Source organism: Mizuhopecten yessoensis, unplaced genomic scaffold (genome assembly GCF_002113885.1).
Source record: "Mizuhopecten yessoensis strain PY_sf001 unplaced genomic scaffold, ASM211388v2 scaffold6523, whole genome shotgun sequence".
Classification (NCBI taxonomy): domain Eukaryota; kingdom Metazoa; phylum Mollusca; class Bivalvia; order Pectinida; family Pectinidae; genus Mizuhopecten; species Mizuhopecten yessoensis.
In genome coordinates this window covers 231,685-256,606 of record NW_018406592.1, presented here as the reverse complement: position 1 = coordinate 256,606, position 24,922 = coordinate 231,685, and the positions used below count along the sequence as shown (strand labels likewise).

Sequence of the window (24,922 nt, the reverse complement as noted above, 5' to 3'; positions counted from 1 at the left end):
AAAATCATTAAAGAGTCATTGAGGTAGAATGTGGATGTCTTTTTTCAAAACAAATCAACAGTTTTATTTTTATTGGTTTATCGGAAATGAATTGTTTTATACTTTTAAGCGTTAATTGATGAAATTAACATTCTTCAGAAGGAATTTTAAAATATAAGTAAGTAATCAAAGAAAAAGAAGGAAAAAATTGGGAAACATGTGATTTTTTTTCAATTAATTGAGCGTATATGAGCAGAAGAGACCATTTTTTTCCTCAAATTACATTTTGTTGAAAACAAAATGTCGCCTGTATGTTACTAATGCTTAGACTTTTAATAATGGGTTCTAATTTACACACGATCACTAATGGACACTGTAGACAATGGCGAACACCAAATACAGTCTAACACTCTGTAGCATGGTTCTCCACACAGAGCTATTGCACAGAGAATATACATGTCTGTACATAAGTAACTATTTGGTTGACATGAACCTAAGATAAATATCCCAATCATCGTCCATCCCCCTCGGTGTTAGCTAGATTTCATAAGTTTTCACAAACAATTTCAACACACTCCGATGACATTCGCTTATAAAACTTACATATATATAACACTCTCTGCTCTCAGAAAGACTTGGTCATTTGGTGTTTGTGAATCATATAACACTGAAGCAACAGTATATCTTCTACAATATTCACCTTTTGTATTTTTTTCAATCACATTTTGTACTCATTACCAACACCAACTCTTGCCATTGTTAGAAAGCGGTGTTAAATCAGAACAATACCTCGATAACTTAAATATCATCAGAAGTATAAAAGGAGGGCAAGTGGTACAATAGTAAATAAGGTATAGTCATGGCGTGGGACACTGATTCTAAATGCCTCACAAATTAACACACACAAGGGACTAGGATAAGGGTACCCTATGGTGGCACATGATTTGTGTGATTCTAGTGCGAGGATATGGAGTAAATAAGAGATAATAACGCTACAAAAACATGTTAACGATAGGTTTATATAGTAAATATTAAGGTTTATATAGTAAATATTAAGGTTTATATAGGTTTATATAGTAAATATTGAGGTTTATATAGGTTTATATAGTAAATATAAAGGCTTTTATAGGTTTATATAGTAAATATTAAGGTTTATATAGGTTTATATAGTAAATATTGAGGCTTTTCTAGGTTTATAAAGTAAATATTTAAGTTTATATAGTAAATATTAAGGCTTATATAGGTTTATATAGTAAATATTAAGGCTTATATAGGTTTATATAGTAAATATTGAGGTTTATATAGGTTTATAAAGTAAATATTGAGGTTTATATAGGTTTATAAAGTAAATATTTAAGTTTATATAGTAAATATTAAGAAAACATCACAGAGAAGAAAAAACATCACAGAGAAGAAAATATTTTTTTTTACATAAGGGTGACAATCCTATTACCGGTAATTGTAATTGCCTCAAAGCCACACACCCCTAACCCCACCCTTCACAAGGACTTCAGGATTGTAACCATGTCTTTCGTTTCATGTGTTCTGTTCATATTAACATTGTAATAAACAATGTCCTACTGTAATAAGCGTTTCTTTGGTGTATAAATACCTGACTAATTTTCTCACTGATGCAGAGATAAAAGTTACTAAAGATTTCAAATGATCTCACTATTTTGCATTTTGGGATTATCGCACGCATGTATATTATTGTTTAAATTGTTCTACTACATTGTTAGTATCTATTTCATTTATCATATGATTGCTATATATTTGAAAACTTTCATATTTTTTTTATCAGCATTATAGAACATTTTTGGTCATCGCAAGAAATAACACCCAGCTGTTCATACTATTCTGTTCTGTTTGCCATAAAGAGCAAATAATGGCATTTTAGAAAAGGCTCCAGTATTTTAAAACCTTTGTAACGACTTCAAGTATGCTTTCAAGATTTGGCGAAGTACAAACGAGAGAAATAGCATCGACATAGACGGGATAAGGGTGACAGATCTGAAGATTTGTGTAAATAAGAAATAACAGAAGACCCAAAATATCGCCCTAGAGGATACCTACTCTTGTACATTTAATCAAGAGGGAGCAGAATCATTGTAAAACCGATTGTTCTCTGTTACTCAGGCTTTTACCAATCCAGTCTTCCCTATATCCCATGGTGTTTCAATTGATGAACTAGACTGCATTTCAGCCTCGATCGAACGCCTCAGAAAAATAGCAGTTAAAACTATTGTAGAACGAGACATCTCTCTTAGCTGGTAACCTGGATTAACATTTATAACTAGCTTCTCAGCAAGGATGAAAATAAAAAGATGCATTTAATAATATTTAGGGATAATTTAGTTTCCAATTAAGGTTAGGAGCAATATGGGTCAATAGTTAGTAATGTTGATTGTCTTATATAATTATTTGTGAAGCATTAAATGATTTCCTTTTACTGGGGTTAAGATCAGTGAGAGGGATTTTCTAACAAATCATATTTGGTAAACTTTCAACTTTGAAGCAGCTATAAGTATGTTTTGCGGATCATCATTTACGGATATAGTTGGGGGGGGGGGGGGGGGGGGGGGGGGGGCGGAGGTGTCTGTTGCTCGTTTAATCATTCGTCTTATACCTGTCGTTTCTTTATTTAGATTTGATATCATTGCTATTAAATCACGGCCTATCTCTTTTGTATATTTGAAATGCTTTGATGGAAACTGTCAGTATCGTTATAAGAAGTGTGGTAGTCAATCTGATTAAAATCTGTAACATGGCTCCGCCTGAACATCTGAATGTGCCGCGGTCAGGGTCACGTTCAAGTGACCTTAAGATGAACCAATCAGAGGCGCGCTGGCAAAAGTTTGCCTGCGAATCGGAATATCATGGTTGATAGTAGTACTCCCATAACATGAGAGGCCGCTGGTCGGCGTTTTTTCAATCGGATATGATTTTGCCGACTGCGACCTCTCATTTCCGAAGCACTAATTCTTTGATGCAGTTTCCGCCCGAAATTCGGGCGGAACAAAATCGGCTTGACAAACTCACTTAAGTGGTTAACAGTTCATGACAACGATGTCTACTCACGGTTTATATAATATAGATCTCATATGTATGTCACAGACACAAATATATAGTATATTACGGAATAGAACACTCAAAATACATGTCCATGTCGTTGTAGCACATCTCTGACCTACATTTAAAACATGGCTTCTGGATTAATACAAAATAGCAGGGGGGATTTCAAACGGAACGAAATGATACGGAGTTTGTTTGTATTCCGCTTGTGAAACATTACATGTAATCCATTTTTGTATTAACCGGAAAAATCATGGCAAATGCTGTCTGCTTCGCTTCGAATGAGGAAAAACTCATTATTTATGTCTTTGACACGCAATTTTTCTCATATAATCATGGATTTATGGAAAGGAATATTAATTGGACCCTTTTGACCATTTACATGTATGTAAACACGATATACTCTTTCTTAATCCGAACTTTGAAAATGTGATCGTCAGCATCGGGAAAATCAGCTATGGGCAGTTAGAGGTTACGCGGCGTCTGTCAAAAGTTTTTCGCCGTGTAAGACCTCCAACATTGTTGGAGTAGGTTGATAGATAAATAGCGAGGAGTATCGAACAGATTAGTTTTTCAAAACAAATATGGCGGCGGGGACTTGCGGTTCTACGACGCCAAGGAAAAAGTACCAATTGGGTAATAATTGCGTAGGCAACACCGCCATACAGTCTTTCTTCTCTAATAAAGCTTCGAATATCTTTTTCTGTTCGGGTTTCAGATTATTCAATCTCAAATAACTTCAGATCTTTTGCATCATTCTCATCAATGTCCGCCATATTTGTTACAACTCCGGGCGCCCTTTTGAATGAGGGTCTCTGATTGGTCAAAATTTAATGAGCATTTATAAATATAAAGGTCATCTGAACGTGACCCTGACCGCGGCACACTCAGATGTTCAGGCGTAGTACGAAGTAAACAAAGCCATGTAACATATGATTTTAATCAGATTGTGTAGTAGTGAGACAATCATACACTACACAGCTATGTTGACCAAATTTGTGATTTCTTATAAAAATCCCAAATTCTATTCACTTGTTTGTCATCGAACCAAATGTTTTTTGACAAAATAGCATTTACCTTGGAGATTTCAATAATTGGAGGTTTTTAATCTTTAAATATATCCAATATTACAATGAATAGGTATGACACACTGTTAATGTCAGACTACTATGTCATGTCTTTTCACTAATGCTGATTGGTTTGACACACATTGTAATCCTCACTCTACCTTACGCTAGTGTGTATAATGTTTGAAAGCTCAAACGAAAACAATGGATTGTTAATACAATAAGTCAAGTCAGAGCTGCTAACGTTCGAATGAATTTTCTTTGTTCATTTTCTCAGTATTTCTTTAAAAGTGGATGACTTTTTCTGTAAGAATTGGTCAAAGTTGTTGTTTAACATAAAGCGCCTGACGGACTGAGGTTTATCTAACACCACGACAGAATTCTTATCGACGGACAATAAAACCCGAATACGTGTTTGTTTATATAGCTGTTGCATTATAAAGGGCCGCGGTGGCAAAGTGGTTAAGTCGTCTGACATTCTGCTGCCACTAGCCCTTCACTGCTGGGTCACGGGTTCGAGACCTACGTGGGGCAGTCTCCAGGTCGGTGGTTTTTCTTCGGGAAATCCGGCTTTCCTCCACCACCAAAACCTGGCACGTCCTTAAATGACCGTATCTGTTAATAGGACGTAAAACACAAACAAACCAAAGCAAAATTATTATGTATTACCCGAAACAAATACAGCAAATACAAACTATAAAGATTATTTTTTCATCTCTAAAGTAAGACTGAACAAACCCCAAGTGCAGCGCTCGCGATGGTTACTGAAAACGATACCGACTTTGGCCGACATTGTTATCTTGATTTGTGTATGTTTATATAGATTTAAGGGGTTATGATAAAATTCATTGAAGATCCCAAACAAAATATATGATATATCAAACCACATCACCTTTTTGAGATTATCATTGGTGTTTGTTTTAAGGTATTGTCTTTCCTTGACAATCTGTTTGACTATTTGGTAATAAAACCTCAGATCACTTGCAAAGTTTGAGTTTTCAGAAGTGACAGTACACGTTCATTAGTTTCCATAGTCTCTATTGAAAAGGCCAACCGCAAAATGACCTGACCAATAGAGATGGTTCAGTCTACTTCACCTCATACACTTCTGTCAGAATAAAGGAACATTGTATTGTTTTACTACCCGACCTTTGATTCCTAAGATCTCGTAAGGTTTCAAACGAATTACTTTGTTAACTGACCTATAGCTATCATCATGAAGATATAAATACTTATCGTTAGAGGCCAAAACAATATGGCACTCATCACTTAACTTTCAAGAATACGATAGATCCACATCGTACATATATTGTTGATGAGACTTTTTAGCTGATAAAGGTACTATTGATACAGCTGTTTTATCGCTGGTATCGAGGAGTGTTACAGCGCTATTTACTTTGTAATGTAACTTTAACAGTGGGCTTGTGCGATTTGGTGGACCAGTCGTTTATGATATAAATTATTATACTTTTATAGACCATGAAGTTTATATTGCTTTTTGATTTATGATATTATTTATTTTAGTAAAGCAGCTTCTTGGGATATTGAAATCCTATCTCTGATATGTCTGTACTGTAACTTGCATAAACCGACCTCTGGGTTGTCCACTTTAATGGATCAAATATAAGGAAGGGGATTCCAAATGTAGAACAAATGAAAATGCATATTTTTTAAAAGGAAATCCATAGGTTCGAGAGAGAAAGACTTTGGGGTGGGGAGGAAAGAAGTTTATAAAAAAAAAGAAAAAAGAAAAAGGAACCAACCCTCTTGCGTCGACACTGAGGTAGAACGAGAAACACTTATACCAGCCTGCCCAAATGTCGGGTTCGGTTGTATTAAGCAGAAGTGACATTGATGTTGCCCCCATCTGTATTGCGTAAGCCTACAACTTGACTTCATGCTTTTTACATTTCTCCTTTCCAACATCTGCTCTATTCGGATTTGTTGTTTTCGTGTTAACGTGAAAGAAGAAGTTTACTTTCGTGTTGAAGTTGCGGGATTGTTGGGTATGTAGTGTTAGACATTAAGATTAGTTGAACAGTGGTGTTAGCTGTCGAGTTGAACAGTGGTGTTAGCTGTCGAGTTGAACAGTGATGTTAGCTGTCGAGTTGAACAGTGATGTTAGCTGTCGAGTTGAACTAGAGCTGTTGGAATCAATACATCTTAAGCTTTACAGAACTAGAAATATTCGTTGTCGTGTCGTTAGGACTATAGTATTTCGTAAGAAAGGTCACCTGTTGAATTCGAGGTTTGTTTTTCATTATAGGGTCTGTTGTTTGACTCGACAAGAACTGTTTGATGTCGAGTGATGAAATATGGGGTTTGGATACAGTGAAGTATGTAGCGTTACTTCACCAGAAAGCTGTTGAATCTTTTTAACGTAATTTCAAACCACGCAAATAGTACCGCCACTACCAAGTTGTCCTCGATGATTCGATACCAACTCTTGTTTGCACTGATTAGCGACATAGATATATCTAATTTTGACAATAGGTTCAGCTGATAAATTCACACGTCTACCGTTGGACGAAGGAACATCGACCTTTATCTGTTATTTCTATCGACCGGGCTGTGAAAAATATCTCGGGGCGATATAAGATGTGTTTAGCTCATCGACGGGGTCTACTTAGTTACGTAACTGTTCAAATCAAATTGCAAATAAAACAGATTTCTTTCAATTCCATAGTTCGAAGGAATTAAAGTAGATTTAGATTAACGATTATTTTAAGTTTAAACACTCATACGGGTAATCGTAGACACATGTCTAGAGACAAGTTTGGTACTTTAATTAACCAATTCACCCCTGAAATTTCATAAGAAACTATTCCAACCTTTGAATTGGAAGAGTTCAAATGTGTCTGCAGGGGTCAATGCGTTTAGGTATTTATCCGGGCTTATGTCAGTGTGTGGACGTGTTATGGGAGGAAGGAAGCTGTTTGATAATCGTTTATCAGCAGCAATATAAAATATGACAATTGTCGAATGTTTATTGAAAATGTTGTAACCTTTTCTTCTGAAAAGTAACCTTTTATCATTTTCGTGTACATGAAACCTATATAGGGAAGAATTTTGCAAGCAGCTTATCATTTATTTCATCAGCCAATCCGTTTTAACACGATTTCCCATGGAAGGTATACACTCAGAGCAATACAGTTTAATGCTCTTTCTGAGGAAGTCATATCTACTTTCTGATTTCCAGATGTTCATGTATTCATATATTAACACCAGATGACAATTATAATGTTATCAATACGAAAGGTAGTGTTCCGTATGAGGATGTTCTTTACATTCCAATTTTTAAACTTTGTAGTACTGTCAACGAAACGAACAAATCATTGCACTCTTAATTGTATTTCTTCCCAATTCATCTAAAGCAAGATATATTGCAATAGCATAGGTTAAGAAAATAGAGGTGTTTTGGAGGTAAATGTTCAGGAAGAAAATATGTTCCCAACAATACACTTTCAATTTCAATTGATGACTGGTCTAAATCGGAATGTTTCAGTAGTTTTCGAACTCATATGCCAAAAGAACGAATTTGTTCGTTATTTCACTTGAACATGTATTTATGAAGTAGTCACAATGCCGACTGTAAAGCAGTTTTTTCCTGGATTTTATTTAAACTGGAAGGAGGCAAACTCTTGAGATTATAATTTTGTCCTGGTGGTTTATTACTACCGATTCTTCTTCAAATGTGGTCAGCAAAAATATTAAAATGACGTCATTTTTTGTATAATTTCTGACGCGCAGGGATGTCGTCAGTGGGAGAACCAATATACCTTAGGACGATAAGGAAACAGTCACTTCCACAAAGGTCATCACTCACGGTTCAATTACAGTCTAAAGGTTAAGATACTTACCAATGTCAGGTCAATATGTGTGATGCTGGATGGTCGTAAGTGAGGGATTTATTGTTGTATTCAATTAAACACATGTTTAATTATGGGATATAATTTGTGTGGTCCCTTCCATTGTTATCGGGGGATCCCCAAAGGCTGGTGTGGCCATTGTTATCGGGGGATCCCCTAAGGCTGGTGTGGCCATTGTTATCGGGGGATCCCCAAAGGCTGGTGTGGCCATTGAAGTCTCCAATAAGATTATTTGTAGCTGAGTTACAAGGTTACATGCTATTTTACAACAGGGGGAGATAATTTGAACAGATAGGAGTCTATGGAGTGAAACCAAGCTGCAGGCCCGTTCTTTGTTTTAAACTGATTTTGGACACACGATAGGATGAAAATAAACAATAATGGTTGACACCTAAGTTCACCATGAAGTGACCAGTCGATTGACCACTCGTCGTACTGAGAGTAAGCTGCTTTCCATTCACAAGCCCCCCCCCCCTTCCGCCTCAATCACCAGAATCACACAGGAAATCCGAGGCTTGACAACGAGTATTGGGTACAGCAGATTTATTCTCGCTCCTGTCTGCTGAGGTAATCTTATGTTGTTAGTACTATCTTATTCACTTTTTCAAAAAACACGTCTTATTAAATTCAAGAAAAAAGAACAAGACGCATAATATATTGTGCTACAAGTCTTATACATATAGACGCACGTCTTACTGATAATCAAAGACGCATGTCTTACACCAAGTACCTATAAGTATACGTTTGTGTGGGATAGTACTGAGATCGATTTGTCTCGATCGATCTGTCTACTGTTGTAGAGAACGTTGTCAGCGGCTGTTTTATACAGAGAAACATGGACATCTCCCATATCGATTGGATATGACTGTTTACAGCCATTAGTTAGGGGACAACAAACTAATGTCTGAAGGGACATACCTGTGCGCCAATTAGCTAATATGGCTGATGGTATTATCGTTCAATTACCGGGCGTCCACTTCCGGTGTGTGTCAATTGTCCACCAAGTATTGATGACAACAAACCCAATACAACGGAAAGTTGCATACAAAATCATGTGACACACGTTGTGTGTGCTCTACGTGTTCTCATCTCAATTGTATTGTGTTTTCGTGTAATTCGTTCATACAGCGTAATAGCTGTATCGGATAACACACAGTGTGTATTTAATATGTGACGTCACAGTTGTATGAATACCACAGAACAGTATGGGCGTATTTTTATTGTATGACGTCACATTCATATTGGATATAAATGTGTAGTCATTCTGTGACGTCACTAATGTATAGGACACCACATTAAGACTGATGTATGTGCTTACTCACTCGTGTTTCGTACGCCTATATAAGCCAGTGACTGTTAAATGATTTGAACCTGTGACATCACAATTATATCGGATACAGTCAGTTATATGTCTACTCTATGTGACGTCATAGTTATACGTGGAAACAAACAATGACTGTTGCATGCAAAGTGTTTGTGTGGCGTCAAAAATATATAGAAATACACGTGGTGAGGGTTGTATGTCTGTTTACCCTATGTCGCCACAGATGTATAGACTACCACACAGTGACCTGTGTACTCTGTGTGCCGGCAGAGTGGTGATATGGGGTACCAGCCAGTGACTGTTATCTGTATATACTCAGTACTCCTTTGTAATGGTATTCTCCCATACGTGATTAAAACATACCATGCTGTGATAGCTACTTGTATATGTGGTGTAAAATCTTTTACTAAATAGATCCAACCATAGACGTATATACTATAGAGATTGGAAACTGCCTCTTTCTCATATCGAAGCGCACCCGTGTCGGGTAGTCTATTTGGATGACATCGAGTTCATTGCAACGGCCTAGGATATCGTTAGAGGATTTCCGAAACGCAAATTAAGGCGGCCATTACTTGTCATCGAATATTTGTATGTTAAATTCAGATCTTTCTTAGAAGGCATTTTTCAACATAATCTAATTATCAATATTGTATACTGTTGTCCTTAATTTAGACGTCCAACTTAATACAGATATAGATGGTTATTAATTTAAGAAATCAATGGGTAAAGAACGCACATCGATTCAAGATTCAAGATTTTTTATTAGGCTCTGACACACAATGTGTGTAACAAGAGATCAAACAAAATAACATCAATCAAATAAAACATGACAGAGAGAGAGTAGATTACACATGGACAGATTTAGCATTATTTCATAGGTAGATTCAGCATTATTTCATAGGTAGATTCAGCATTATTTCATAGATTCAACAATATTTCATAGATAGATTCAGCAATATTTCATAGTTAGATTCAGCATTATTTCATGGTCAGATTCAGCATTATTCCTGAAGTATGATAAAGCAAGATTACACTCAGATATCATCATCATCATCATCATCATCATCATTATCATCTATCACCAAAGTAGCATCATCATCATCATCATCATCATCATCATCACCATCATCATCATCATCAAAGCAAACATTGTTTGATGTACATATGTATCAGATGTATTGTTACAAAGTATCATTATAACCAACACATGGACAGATTCAGCATCATTTCTTACATGTGAACCAGTCTTACATGTGAAACAGTAAGATTACAGAGACGTATATAACACATATGGCTTTTTATGTCTCTGATCTAACTCAGTGACGACTTTACCTGTATACTCGTTTAGAACACCACACAGACAAGTACAGTATACCACACAGTCAGTACGCCTTACTCCCCTTGTATACTTACAGCGTATAGTGTCCCTCTTAGTGGCCCTGTAGTACTGACTAATCACAACTAAGAACAGACGATGTGTCGTTTTACGCTCAAATGTTTTTCAATCTAAAACGGAAGTAGTTGAGAACACATGTGAGGGAGCTGATGTGGAGCTGTGTTGATAATATAGAAGCAATGAAATACTTGGATTTACGTTGTTGTGGTGAGCTATTCTAAAGGATTTAAATCTGAAGTGAAACCGACACATTCCTGTAACGAGCGGTAGGTAAAATAGATAGCTGAGACGTGCACCATTGAACTACCGGTTTATTTATTTATGTAAATTAGACGTGTTTACTGCGGACGTTTACGTATGTTAACCGACAAGCTAAGGTTCTTTATTGTATCAGGCGTCGTCTGTCGGTGACGTTAATCATAGTTTCATTGTGTCTGGGTATAAAGGTATAATTGAGACATTGTCAAACTAGTCTATTACTCACAAGAGTAAATACTCGGGTACCCACTATCATACCAGGCGTTATATGTCGGTTGTCTGTAAAAGATAAAACTAATAGATCGAGTTGTTTCACTATATGTTAATTGTGACTTGGTGTTTACCCGGCGTACTTGTAAAGAGATCTACCCGATCGTGTACGTTCAACACTTACATAACAATGGACAGATCTAGCACGGGTATCGTATGCTATAAAAACAATCGTTTGTCTCACGCGAGAACTAAGACACAGTGTATTTTGGAATCTCGACATCCAAAGGATTTAGATCAACGCAACGGTCTTGGTTTTCAGATCTCTTTATTTAGTACCCCATGGTTGTTGTGCTGACGCAGTAAAAGGGGGATTTACTTTATTTGTATAGCTTACGCAATGGGTTCCTTCTACACTTGAGGTGTTCATGGAGTAAATATCTTTAGTAATGGGTCAGATAGCAGGGTCTGACTGCTCTGGTGGTCACAGGAACTAACGTGCGTAAGTAAGCTGGAAATACCCAGCCAATACAATAGCCCCTGTCCTATTGAGAAGTAAAATCAGTTGACCCCCATTAATGCAGACCCCCGTTACGTTAGACACCTCTTTAATCTGTACGTCATACTAGGCACCCGGCGCCCCTTCCTCCTTACTCCGTAACAATCGCCAAATGACCAATTCTGATAAATAGTCGGTAAATAGCTCATTAGAGCTGATGTTATATGTTACAAATTGTCCGACTCTAAATAAATAGTATTTGATTTGATCTCTTCTTTCTTCTTCTTCTTCTTCTTCTTCTTCTTCTTCTTCTTCGTCCATTTACTGCGGCAGATCTCATAGATCTGATGGGCACCAGCAGAAATTGTGAATATTTTAATATATTCTACTATATTTCACGAGGGGGACTGATAATGCTAATGATATATAAACACTGCAAGGTTTGGTATTGTTATGCTACCAATGTTAGAACAGAAGAGAGATGTATTTAATGCTTCGGAAAATTACTTATTTTCGATTATCAGTTGTCGTTATTGCGACCTCACAATTGAAAAGATTTTTAAAAAACTGAAAAAACACCATTAAATTGAGAAAATTCTAAATTATCATGTCCATTGCACAGTAAGTGAGATTTGAGCGACAAAGCAGTTCCTTGAGTTACGTAAGTTATACTGCTTCACACACAACCCCTACACATTATCATGATCACCGAGCGAGGATTAAGTTGCCAGACAGGATGTACACATCTTAAAAGCGTTAAATATTTAAACTATGTATAGCTCTACCCCGACCTGGAATGCCGGCCTAAAGAGCAGTGGTTTTATAGACGACAGTGGTGTAGTATTTGTGTTTACGACAGCTGTTGTTGTGATCAGGGTCGGGTGTTACACAGAGGAGGGATCTCTCGTAAGGATATACGTATCGAGGTTTAGAGGATATTTATGTCTCGTTATAAAAAAACTCAACCCACCCGTCAATAACTGATCGCCAACATCTAGTGAGTCACTTAGGCCTAAAATGACTGTAGATGTACCTCAGGCCAAACCAATTAAAATTATGGTTTCTTCCTGTGTTGGGCTCTCGTATGTATTGTACTAAAACAGACAAGTAAAAGCTTTTATTTTGTGATAAAAGTCTCAATACCTTATTTAGTGCTAAGAATGAGTTAAGTGGGGGTAGTGTGTAGACAACGCTGCTTCGATCAGAGCGACCTACGGTGAGACCATCTTAAAATACTGACATACAAACCAGTTAATTCCGAAAGTTCCATTTATGGTAATATATTACTATAACAATAGAGGGAGAGAGTGTTTTATATTTTACGATAATGGTTTAAAAGAAGCCAACATATAAATAGTAGGCACTCGACAGATAAGGCCACGGGGAACGCGGAAATACATTGGTCTGGCCTTACATTGAAATGTAAACATCAGATCATTGGTGATTATAAACCCCTGTCCACCCGAGCCTTCCATAACCCGCCACAATCTCCTGTCGCCAATACTCTCTTATATTATGTCCAAAAGTAAACTCCGACTAGAATATTTTAAATTCTATAATTTATGGTACAATGTTATAAGATCAGGTAAAGGGTTTAACGGGCTCCGGCAAAGTGCACGTAGAGTTAAAGTCCTATACCTGGTGCGGTCACAGGGGCTCATAAAATTTCACTTATCATGTGTAGAAATGCATGCTAGTAGTTTTTCTCTCTTAAATATTATCATTGTTCACCCATAAGCTCTAAAGGGGTACATTTTACGTACATGTCGAAGGCATTTGGGGAGGGTGATGTGAACGTGGTTGAGCTATACCCTCCCCCCAACCCCTTTAACTTCCTCCCTGTCCCCACAGACCGACTTTATCGTAAGGAGGCAAATACAACAACACACCGCCACATGAAGTAATATCCTTACGTCTTCTAAGATGTTAATAGGATGCTAAACGCCACAAACCAAACCAAACCTCTAGATGTTCCTCTATAACTGTCATCTATATCTAGGTAAGAAATCCCAAGGTGAAGTCTGTATTCATTTTCCACATTATAATGATCTTACATGCATTAGCCATAAGGCTGAATAATATATCAATCTTCTGTCAAGTTGACTGCATGCATAATGCAACGGATTTTTTTAAACATTTGAACGTTAACATAATTGAATATGAAACACAATTTATTTTACGCGTGTGAAAACGGTTTAAATTCTGTTTACGACACATGACTGTTCATATATAGTAGATAGGTAGATGGCACATATATGTTATATACACTGTATCCAACTAGTGCTATACATGTACTCACGGTCTACTGGCATGGTGTGCTTTACACTGCGTCGACCCAGGGTAATGGTATCTAACAATACAGATGCACGCGATTATCAGCGGTTAGAAGTGTTTAAATACATGGAAGTATTCAAAGGCGTACAGTCGGGTGTAGTGATACAACTGTGCATGACTTCCTGTAGATACATTTGTTCGGGTTTACACAGTATATAAAGGCATGAGATGTTATCGTTTGTTAATATGACCGGGCTTGGTAGGGGTGATTGTCAAAGATTTCAAAGACTTTTATTCGTATACTTTTAGAAAAAGATAAATCACTGCTCCAGGCACGTTTCTCTACTTCAAGGAAGTTCAGAGATCTCCGCTCCAGGAACGTTTCTCTGCTTATAAGAGACGTTTGTGATCCACGTCTCCTTTCAGAGAACTCCGCTCCAGGAACGTTTCTCTGCTTATAAGAAACGTCTCCTTTCAGAGAACTCCGCTCCAGGAACGTTTCTCTGCTTATAAGAAACGCCTGTGATCCACGTCTCCTTTCAGAGATATCCACTCCAGGAACGTTTCTCTGCTTATAAGAAACGTCTGTGATCCGCGTCTCCTTTCAGAGATATTCATTACAGGAACGTTTCTCTGCGTCTGTACTAGGAAAGTCTCCGAATGCATCGGTCCCAGAAAAAACGTCTAATCATCTACACTTACTCATTTCTCCATAATATCAAGTCATGCTCCTCTGTCAGCGATTTTACATTACTACTCATGATAGGTCATCAGCTTTAGTACTAGTGTCTCCTCGAAGGTGTCGCCCGGTCTCCTTATGATAATAGGACTTCACTAGACAATCACAAGACGTTAAGTAGAGGGACAGATAACACCGGGACGCTTGTCAACAATCAATCACGAATTTAAATATTGCCACACTAACACCCCCGCCTGTATGGTTAGATCACAGTGCCCTCAGTGACCCCGACACGAGGAAACATGACGTCACGTTTGGGAGCTTCCGTAAATATTTGTATACAGCGTGCTTATGAAGCGTGATGAAGGCGAAGTCCTCATGGGGTCACCGACCCGTGTGATGGCCGGAGCTAACGTGTGAATAATTTATCACAGATGTCATACAGCTGGGTTTTTATATCAGCGGAGGTTTCGGTGCTGGAATATTATTAAATGATGTCGCCTGCCACCGGATCTGGGGTTCCCGGACATCAAATACAGTAAAACTAGGCATTGAGTACCCCGTCTCTCATTTGAACCCCACCCCACCCCGATACATCTGGCCATGGAGTCACAAAACTTTGAGTACGTTCTCTGTTCTTAAACATAAATTAAATTACAAAGTATTCATGAATCAATCTGGAGAAACCAGCCCTTGACTTTAAGCATGACAGAATTACTAGAGAAACTAAACGAAGAACAGAAAAAATATATACCTAACGTATGAAATTTGAGAATAGTTTGTCAAGACAGTTCCTAAGTCAAGAAGATACGACCCCTGGGGTTAGACTCCAGAACTGAGGGTCGATGGTGAAGATGAACGCCATCTTGCATATTGCACTTTATTATGAACCATGTGAGATGCAATTGTATAACCTATATGCTGTATTGCAATTGGTAAATAAAAAACTTGAACTTGAACATACTTGATGCGCATGTCGTGTGCTGTAGTCCATTTTTATTCTGTTCTTTACCATATCCATCACAATATTTATGAGTATTTAGTTTAGGTATTAATTTTGTTTACGAGCTTTTTTGCAGTAAAACGAGACTTAATTTTCAGGAATATTAATGATTTCAAAGAACAATTGTAGTATAGAGTGTAACTCCTCTGTAAAAAAACTTGTTTTGAATATAAATAAATTGATATTAGGTTACAGTCTGTTGCCCAATAATCTATAAATATTAAAAAAATATTCAGAGTACGAAGATAATATATCATCCAAGACTGGTTTAGAAAGAGAAATATGTATTTTTATTTCAAAATGAAGATTTGTCCGGTTGTGGATGCTAACTTTCCGTCTGCAGGAGTGATTGATTATTTTCTTGGTTTGCCAGTCTTTTTTCATGGAAATAGGGCGTTCACATCGCACCACAGTTGATGGTGAGTGACGTCATGCCTGTAGTAGATAATTCCCGCGTGGCTTAGGGTAATTGAGTCAAACTGTAAGGTGTAAGATTTCTGATGCTCTGGACTGAGTTACGAGTTCTCAAACAAGTAAATGTTATGTTGTAATATATGTTTGCGTTGACGAATACATTCGCTTGTGAATCGATCTTTCTTTTGCGTAGGAAATTAACAAAACGGACGCTCTTGCTTCTCGATCCGTTCAAAACATGTTTTCTTTACAATGTCCAACTTTACACATTCTTGTACTTGAGTTTTCATCCCGATCCACGCAACAGTTGGTTGTTCGTCAGCTGTAGTGGTAGTTGTTCGTTTCGACTAGTGTTTGTGATTTTTGTTGTTGTATGTAACTTGTGTTCCTATCTCCTTTATTGTAACTTTTGAACTCCGTCAGCTGTTGTGTGGACATGTTGTCATATGACCTAAGCTGTTGTGTGGACATGTTGTCATATGATCTTAGCTATTGTGTGGACATGTTGTCATATGACTTTAGCTGTTGTGTGGACACATTGTCATATGACCTTAGCTGTTGTGTGGACATGTTGTCATATGACCTTAGCTATTGTGTGGACATGTTGTCATATGACCTTAGCTATTGTGTGGACACATTGTCATATTACCTTAGCTGTTGTGTGGACATGTTGTCATATGACCTTAGCTATTGTGTGGACACATTGTCATATGACCTTAGCTATTGTGTTGACACGTGGTCATATGACCTTAGCTATTGTGTGGACACGTGGTCATATGACCTTAGCTGTTGTGTGGACACGTCGTCATATGACCTTAGCTGTTGTGTGGACACATCGTCATATGACCTTAGCTGTTGTATGGACACGCTGCAATTCGATACAATATTGAATTACTTCATTCTCAGTAAATTGTTTTGAGTGTCGACAATCGCTTTGTATCTGGCTGATAAAGACCATTTTCCGTAATTACGCCGAGTGACTGTATACAGTATCACTGTGAGTGTTGGGACGTAATTTGTATTTAAACAATATCTAATCTGATAAAAGCTAAAATATTTATATGGATTCTTTGTTAATATTACTTAACATTCTTTTCTGGTATAGAACCCGCCGTTTTCACCATTCACCATGACAGGTCCCTGAAAGAATTTTAATTAAAAATATTGTGACATTTTAGTAATTGGAAGTTAATTTAACTCGTTAACGTTCGTTTAATTATATACAGTTATTAACTGCTACATGTATCCGCCTCCGGTATCGACAAGGACGCGGGCTTCAATGTCACAAACTTGTAGCGTCTACTGCAGCTGAGTTCTATAGATTGATATATCGAAGCTTTGCTGTTTATATACTACGTTTATAAATTCGAGGGGCGTTTTATTGAGGTTTCACTGTTTACAGAAGATCGACATTATATCGAAGTTTTACTACATGTATTAATGAACGAGGGTCATTTTATCGAAGTTAACTACATGTATTAATGAACGCGGGACATTATATCGAGGGTTTGCTACATGAATTAATGAACGCCGGACATTATATCGAGGTTTTACTACATGTTTTAATGAACAAGGGACATTGTATCGAGGTTTTACTACATAACGAGGGACATTATATCGAAGTTTACTACCTGTATTAATGAACGCGGGACATTATATCGAGGTTTTACTACCTGTATTAATGAACGAGGGACATTATATCGAGGTTTTACTGTATATAAACGAGGGACATTATATCGAATTTTTACTGTATATAAACGAGGGACATTATATCGAATTTTTACTGTATATAAACGAGGGACATTATATCGAGGTTTTACTTTATATAAACGAGGGACATTATATCGAAGTTTTACTGTATATAAACGAGGGACATTATATCGAGGATTTACTACATGTATTAATGTACGAGGGACATTATGTTTACTGTATATTACATACGCTATATTGAGATGTGGATGTTTATAAACGAGGGACATGATATCGAAGTTCCACTTCCTGTCTGATTTAGTGTATTTTAAACTTTATACCGCGTCCGGCCTATAATAGATCTCACATTAAAACACATGTGTGGGTTTGTCACTGTCGTGATAGAATATTGTAAAGAGGTAATTTAAATATTTGTGGACAAGTAATTTTATACATAGTGATAAGATTTATTTCATTTCATTTCACTTTACTTTGTTATCATTAACATCATACATGTGTTGTACAGGAGATATATTACACCTCGTTATATTTATTCTATGAATTATTGATACTTTAATTTATTGGCATCATTCAGTGTTGTATTTTTTTTTTTAGATATAATGGAGAGTTAGCGAGTGTCGACATTGACAGAAAGTGATATGACGTTTGTGAGACCTAAAAGTATTTTACCAATGTAAAGTTAATGACACAGGCGATATGTATAGTTATCGCTATAAAGTGTGTGGTCGGTTCTCAATTTTATATTGTACTATGTTTCTTTCCTGTCAATATTGTATACGTCCAGAAGTGTCAACCTTTCTTTCGGTTTCATGAAAAAACGGGTTGTTACATTTTGTTGGACATGTAATGCTATCTGTGTGGTGAAACGCTGTACATAATGTGGTGATTAAATTCTATTTTACTGCATTAAAAACTGCCGACGTCTGTTCAGATGCAGATCTAGCGACAATAGAACAATTAGATAGTTATAGTTATACAGTTATTAAGATGCGGTTTTCTTACATAATCTAAACAGAAAACCGCGGTATTCCGCGGGGTAGACAATCCAAAATAGCGTAGGCCTCGCCTTTAGAATATGGCGTCAAAGATATTTTACCTTGCTTTGGTTTGTATGTGTTTTACCTATGGTCATTTAAGTACGTGCCAGATTTTGGTCGTGGAGGAAAGCCGGAGTCCCCGGAGGAAAAGAACAAGGACCTATTTGGCCAGTACCTGGCGACGGCCCCACATATGCCTCGCACCCGCGACCCTGTGGTAGAAGGCCAGTGGTACAGATGTAGCAGAATGTCAGACGCACTCTTTTACCTATTAAATACACAAATCAGTTATCGGCACCGTGACATCACCAGATATTTTATCGGGAGTTTCTGTATCGAACACGTGCTCATTAGATATTCGTCATACTGCTCGAGTGATCTTTCCTAGGTCTGATATAGAGACATACATGTTCAGGAGATTTAGATAGTCAAATTCCACGCAGTTTAAATATAAAATGTCTGGGTGGATGGCATAGTGCAGACAGATTCTAATCGACTTTATGTGCATATATAGTCGTTTTAGGGTGGTCCTATTGTATATGATCGTGTCCCGATGATTCCTATTACGGGTCTCTTTAAGCTTCATAAGTCTAACATCAAATAGAAACACATCTAAGGTCTGCTATGATATTATACGTATCATGAAACAGGTATAGATTTCACTTGTTGTTAAGGAGAGTGCGTTCATAGGCGTGTTCCGTTGACACATCCCTTTTGTTTCTACCATATGAATGATGAAATATTCTGAAACGAAATGAAAATTTTTAATTAATTATTTTGTTCCCTGCCGATGTCTGTTAGGTTACGATTTTCCATAGTTTTAAAGACGTCATATTAAGTATTGTGAAAAGGACGTAAAATTGAATAATAGTATAATATTAGTCATAAAATATGACGAAATAAATGCGTTTACGATATTAAATTGATGACAGGAGTTATGTAATTATAAATGATATAAATAAGTCGGAAGTAAGTCATAGCGTCCTGTCATTCTGTGTGGTATTCGTTACTGGAATCGCTAGAAAAGATGTATGGTCTAGATCATCTAGATCTATTTACAAGATTGATAACACGATTTTAACATCCTCAATACGTACTGTAAGAGCGTGTGTCTGTAGCTATCCCAGCTAACGGGCACGATACCCCCAGACCTCAAGGCAGCTCTCCGAATTTGTTTAAGCGGCACACTGACATGAAAAATGGTCGATTAAACAGATATTTAATTTGATGATACACAACCATACTAAGTGATGAACTCGTAGATACCCTATCTCTTCAAACTATTCCTGGAGTAGGCGAGAGAAACACCTGCCTCCTTCTGTCTCCCTAATCTCACCTTGATTTTATATGTGTACATTCCAGGATCTGTGTGTTAATGTTTATACCATTCCTTCATATAAATGAAGATTTCGTCCTATCACCCATAAAGGTAAACGGCTTCCCCGTTCATTATTCCCTGTAAGCGCGCACGTGCAACCCACGTGATGTACGGTTATCGCACAGTGGTAACATGAAAAGTGTTAATTCCACCACTCACAATATGTTTCAGAAGTCGCTATGACTGAAATCGCGTAAACAAAACACGTCGAAATTATTTCGGTTAATGTATGTGAACAGAACAGGTTTGTTAACCCCAAATTACTGTGAGCCTCTTGATTTTCGCGTGTACCTATTTTTGGAATTGTATTATATTTTCTAGTATCTGTTTATATTTCCTAGTGCCTGTAAATGAACAAGAAGAATTATTATTACAGATGTTTCCTATCAGAAACTGGTCATGCTTTTAGAGTAGTCGGAGGTTCCAGGCGCTACTCTTTCATTCGGGAAAAATGATTAAGCGGAAAAATAGTGCGAAATTGTAGCTCGTAATGAATTTGACTCCAGTACAAGTGGACATTGTTCGTGATTTATCATTTCGGCCCACAAAACACTATGGAGAAGACCTCAGGTTGGTTCAGACCAACTCTATGTACATCGAAGACGTAATCCCCCAGAAAAAACCCTCATCCGCATTTGTTCCTATCCTATTCTGTACTTTTGAGATGTGAAGAGCTATATCTGGAATGGAGCACGAAGCAGCTGTCCTAAACACCCCTGGGGCGGGTGTTGGATCCGACAACTCTGCGAAAGTAACGACCTTGATATCCCTCGTGTTACAGTTCGATGCGCGTCTGGTTTTACTTGCAGGAACCAGTTTATACAAGTACTATTAGAGTCTTAACGAGTTCAGTCAAATGCCTTATTTATTCGTGAATCTTAGTACCTTACTAAATTGTATATCAAACGTTAACTAGTGAGACGTTAAGGATCCCCGTACCTCAAACGTTAACTAGCGAGACGTTAAGGATCCCCGTACCTCAAACGTTAACTAGTAAAACGTTAAGTATCCCCGTACCTCAAACGTTAACTAGTGAGACGTTAAGTATCCCCGTTACTCAAACGTTATCTAGTGAGACGTTTTAAAAGTATCCCAGTACCTCAAACGTTAACTAGTGAGACGTTAAGTTAACAAGTGAGACGTTAAGGATCCCCGTACCTCAAACGTAAACTAGTGAGACGTTAAGGATTCCCGTACCTCAAACGTTAAGTAGTGAGACGTTAAGGATCCCCGTACCTCAATCGTTAACTAGTGAGACGTTAAGGATCCCCGTACCTCAAACGTTAAATAGGGAGACGTTAATGATCCCCGTACCTCAAACGTTAACTAGTGAGACGTTAAGGATCCCCGTACCTCAAACGTTAACTAGTGAGACGTTAAGTATCCCCGTACCACAAACGTTAACTAGTGAGACGTTAAGGATCCCCGTACCTCAAACGTTAACTAGTGAAACGTTAAGTATCGCCGTACCTCAAACGTTAACTAGCGATACGTTAAGTATCCCCGTACCTCAAACGTTAACTAGTGAGACGTTAATGATCCCCGTACCTCAAACGTTAACTAGTGAGACGTTAAGGATCCCCGTACCTCAAACGTTAACTAGTTAGACGTTAAGGATCCCCGTACCTCAAACGTTATCTAGTGAGACATTGAGGATACCCGTACCACTGCTAGAATTGTAACTTTACATTGGGAACTTGTTTTCCTGTTTAACCAGAGCTTTGAAAAAACATTTCTGAAAAGAAAACCATACTTTGCAGAACTTATATCGACAAATAATAAAGGTGAATTTCTGAAATACATAAATCTTAACAATGATCTGAGTAGAAAAAGGCTTAGGTCAGAATGGGAGCACTGAACCTGCGACCCTTATACTGCTTGACCCTAATACTGCCTGACCCTTATACTGCTTGACCCTAATACTGCCTGACCCTTATACTGCCTGACTCTTATACTGCCTGACCCTTATACTGCTTGACCCTAATACTGCCTGACCCTTATACTGCCTGACCCTTATACTGCCTGACCCTTATACTGCCTGGCCCTTATACTGCTTGACCCTTATACTGCCTGACCCATATACTACCTGACCCTTATACTGCCTGACCCTTATACTGCCTAACCCTTATACTGCCTGGCCCTTATACTGCCTAACCCTTATACTACCTGACCCTTATACTGCCTGACCCTTATACTGCCTGTCTTACAAACGGAGCTACTTGGTCAACGCTAGTTATATATCTACCCTGGTCATGTCGCGCTACGGTTAAAATATCCAAAACGAAAAAAATTATGGGGAAATTACTATATTTACGGGAAAACTACAATGGAGTTCCCTCTAGTGTTATATCTGCAATGGGGCATGCGCAGAGCCCTTTAGCAATGCAAGGGGACGATACTTTTCTCCTACCAACAAAGCAGTTTACTGTATCTACTATATTACGAGACCATCAAGTCATGTAAATAATAAATCTGATTTCAATAATTGCATGACGATATCAACTATTCAAACTTTGACCTTATCTTGTGTTATTAAACTAACAAAAATTGATACTTAGGACTGGGACAAACCTGTATATGATTGATGAAATATTTCCATGTTACGGGTCACAGAGCCCCGGGCCAATATTTGTGATAGCTTATTAAGATTACCATATATTACAATCTTTCTATTACATATACTTCCCACGTTTATTAGTAAGGAATGGTACGAATATTACATTAAACATGTCAGACTTACATTGGTATCGTTGACTTTGGCGAATCAGAATCGGTTGCTGTGTTATACAAAGTAGATTACGGATCGGGTCGAGGTTTAGCGTACGATGTACGGATCGGGTCGAGGTATAGCGTACGATGTACGGATCGGGTCGAGGTTTAGCGTACGATGTACGGATCGGGTCGAGGTATAGCGTACGATGGATGTACAGCAGGCAGCACAGTAATGATCCATATCACAGAGAAATAAATGATAACAGCTATACTAATTTTACGTTCATTTTCAATTTCGCTAATGAAAGCGGATACAATTAAACAACGGCTTAATTGATCATGAAGGTATAAATGAGATTCATATTTTCATGATCGATCAGTAAAACTGAAGTAGGCATGTCCCGGGATAACATAGATTGCTATCAGATCATATAAACAACAAAACGCATATTTCCCCACTGACATTTTCAAAACGAAGAAGAGTTCCAATCTGTTCAGCATTTTCTAACTTTCAGTTATTTCTCCATTTACTACAGCTTTTGTATTATAAACGGAAAAACATTTCCTTATTCACTAAGTATACCCGCCATCACGGGGATGAGATCTCCTGAGTTTTTGTTTAAGCTGGAAACTATAACTATCTACTACGCTACCGACCTTGATATTTGTTGAGAATACGTTTAAAATGTCCTAGCTTCCTTACGGTATGAATTGTGATGAAAGTGATGGAATTTCTAACGAACTAATATAACTAGCGCATTTGCCTGGTAATGCGAAAATGCATTTTCAGATTATTTATTAAGCTAATTGTAAATTTGCATACGTCAGATTTATTTGCTAATGTGCATGTGTTTATCTCAAAACCTGGTTGGTGTATGTTTACGCGACCGTTAGAAGGGAAGGCCGATGTTTTTCACATTCCCGTACAAACACAAGCGAGTGTCTGTTGTTCTTGTGTTTAATTACTCCTCAGATACTTAGAACATACAAAACAGTTGTATTTTGAAACTTTTAACAGACGCTCCGCACACTTTCCCAAGGAGGAATTTTAACTCTGTGAAAACTTCTTTCTTGGGCACTTTACGTTGAAGCGTACTTTCGAGTACTGCACCTTTCAGGCGTAACGCTTAATTCACCCAGAAGAGTCTTAAGTTCGCGTTGTTTAGACATTAACGACTCCACAACAAATGTGTTCTGTTATACCGGCGAATTGATGAATACGTCCCAAACGGTCTCTCAGCTCTATTACATCATCTCAGGGTTCTAATGTAGAAAGAGATCTTTCGAAGGTCTGGTAACCTGCATCGTCTGGTATATACTAATTCTGTACACGCAGACATGACATTATACATGAATTCTTGGATCAGGGAATTACTGCAGATATCGCAAGCTATTGCGGACTACTTTTCGGCGGCTGTAAAACTATTTTGACTTAAACGTGTTGAATATTGGCTTGATTACCAGTAATAGTGTGGTCATGTACGTATGACTCACTTACAAATGTCATAAAAGTAGGGGAGAACTTAAAACACACATTATAAATAACTGGTATCAATAAACGTTTGATCGGTCACGGTCATATAGGACTACAAAGTAGCTTCAACGGGCCACCAACAGAACAAGGTCATATAGGACCACAAAGTAGCTTTAACGGGCCACCAACAGGACACAGTCATGTAGGACCACAAAGTAGCTTTAACGGGCCACCAACAGGACACAGTCATGTAGGACCACAAAGTAGCTTTAACGGGCCACCAACAGGACACAGTCATGTAGGACCACAAAGTAGCTTTAACGGGCCACCAACAGAACGATGTCATATAGGACCACAATGTAGCTTTAACGGGCCACCATCAGGACACGGTCATATATGACCACAACGTAGCTTCAACGGGCGACCAACAGGACACGGTCATATAGGACCATAATGTAGCTTTAACGGGCCACCAACAGAACAGGGTCATATAGGACCACATTGTAGCTTAAACGGGCCACCAACAGGACACGGTCATATAGGACCACAATGTAGCTTTAACGG

The 24,922-nt window shown here is 37.8% G+C and overlaps 1 protein-coding gene across 5 annotated transcripts in view; it reads left to right on the top strand.

Moving 5' to 3' along the window:
* LOC110452279 (substance-P receptor-like) overlaps positions 1–24,922 on the top strand; it is an 83,988-nt gene that overhangs the window by 4,150 nt on the left and 54,916 nt on the right. For 3 of the 5 annotated variants that reach the window (XM_021500693.1, XM_021500687.1, XM_021500691.1), the window contains exon 1: positions 10,777–10,976. The exons of 1 other annotated variant lie outside the window; for it this stretch is intronic. The gene's annotated coding sequence lies outside the window, so the exon portion shown is untranslated. Of the gene's footprint in view, positions 1–10,776; positions 10,977–24,922 lie in introns of those variants that run through there. One more of the 5 variants, XM_021500688.1, reaches the window with a different exon arrangement.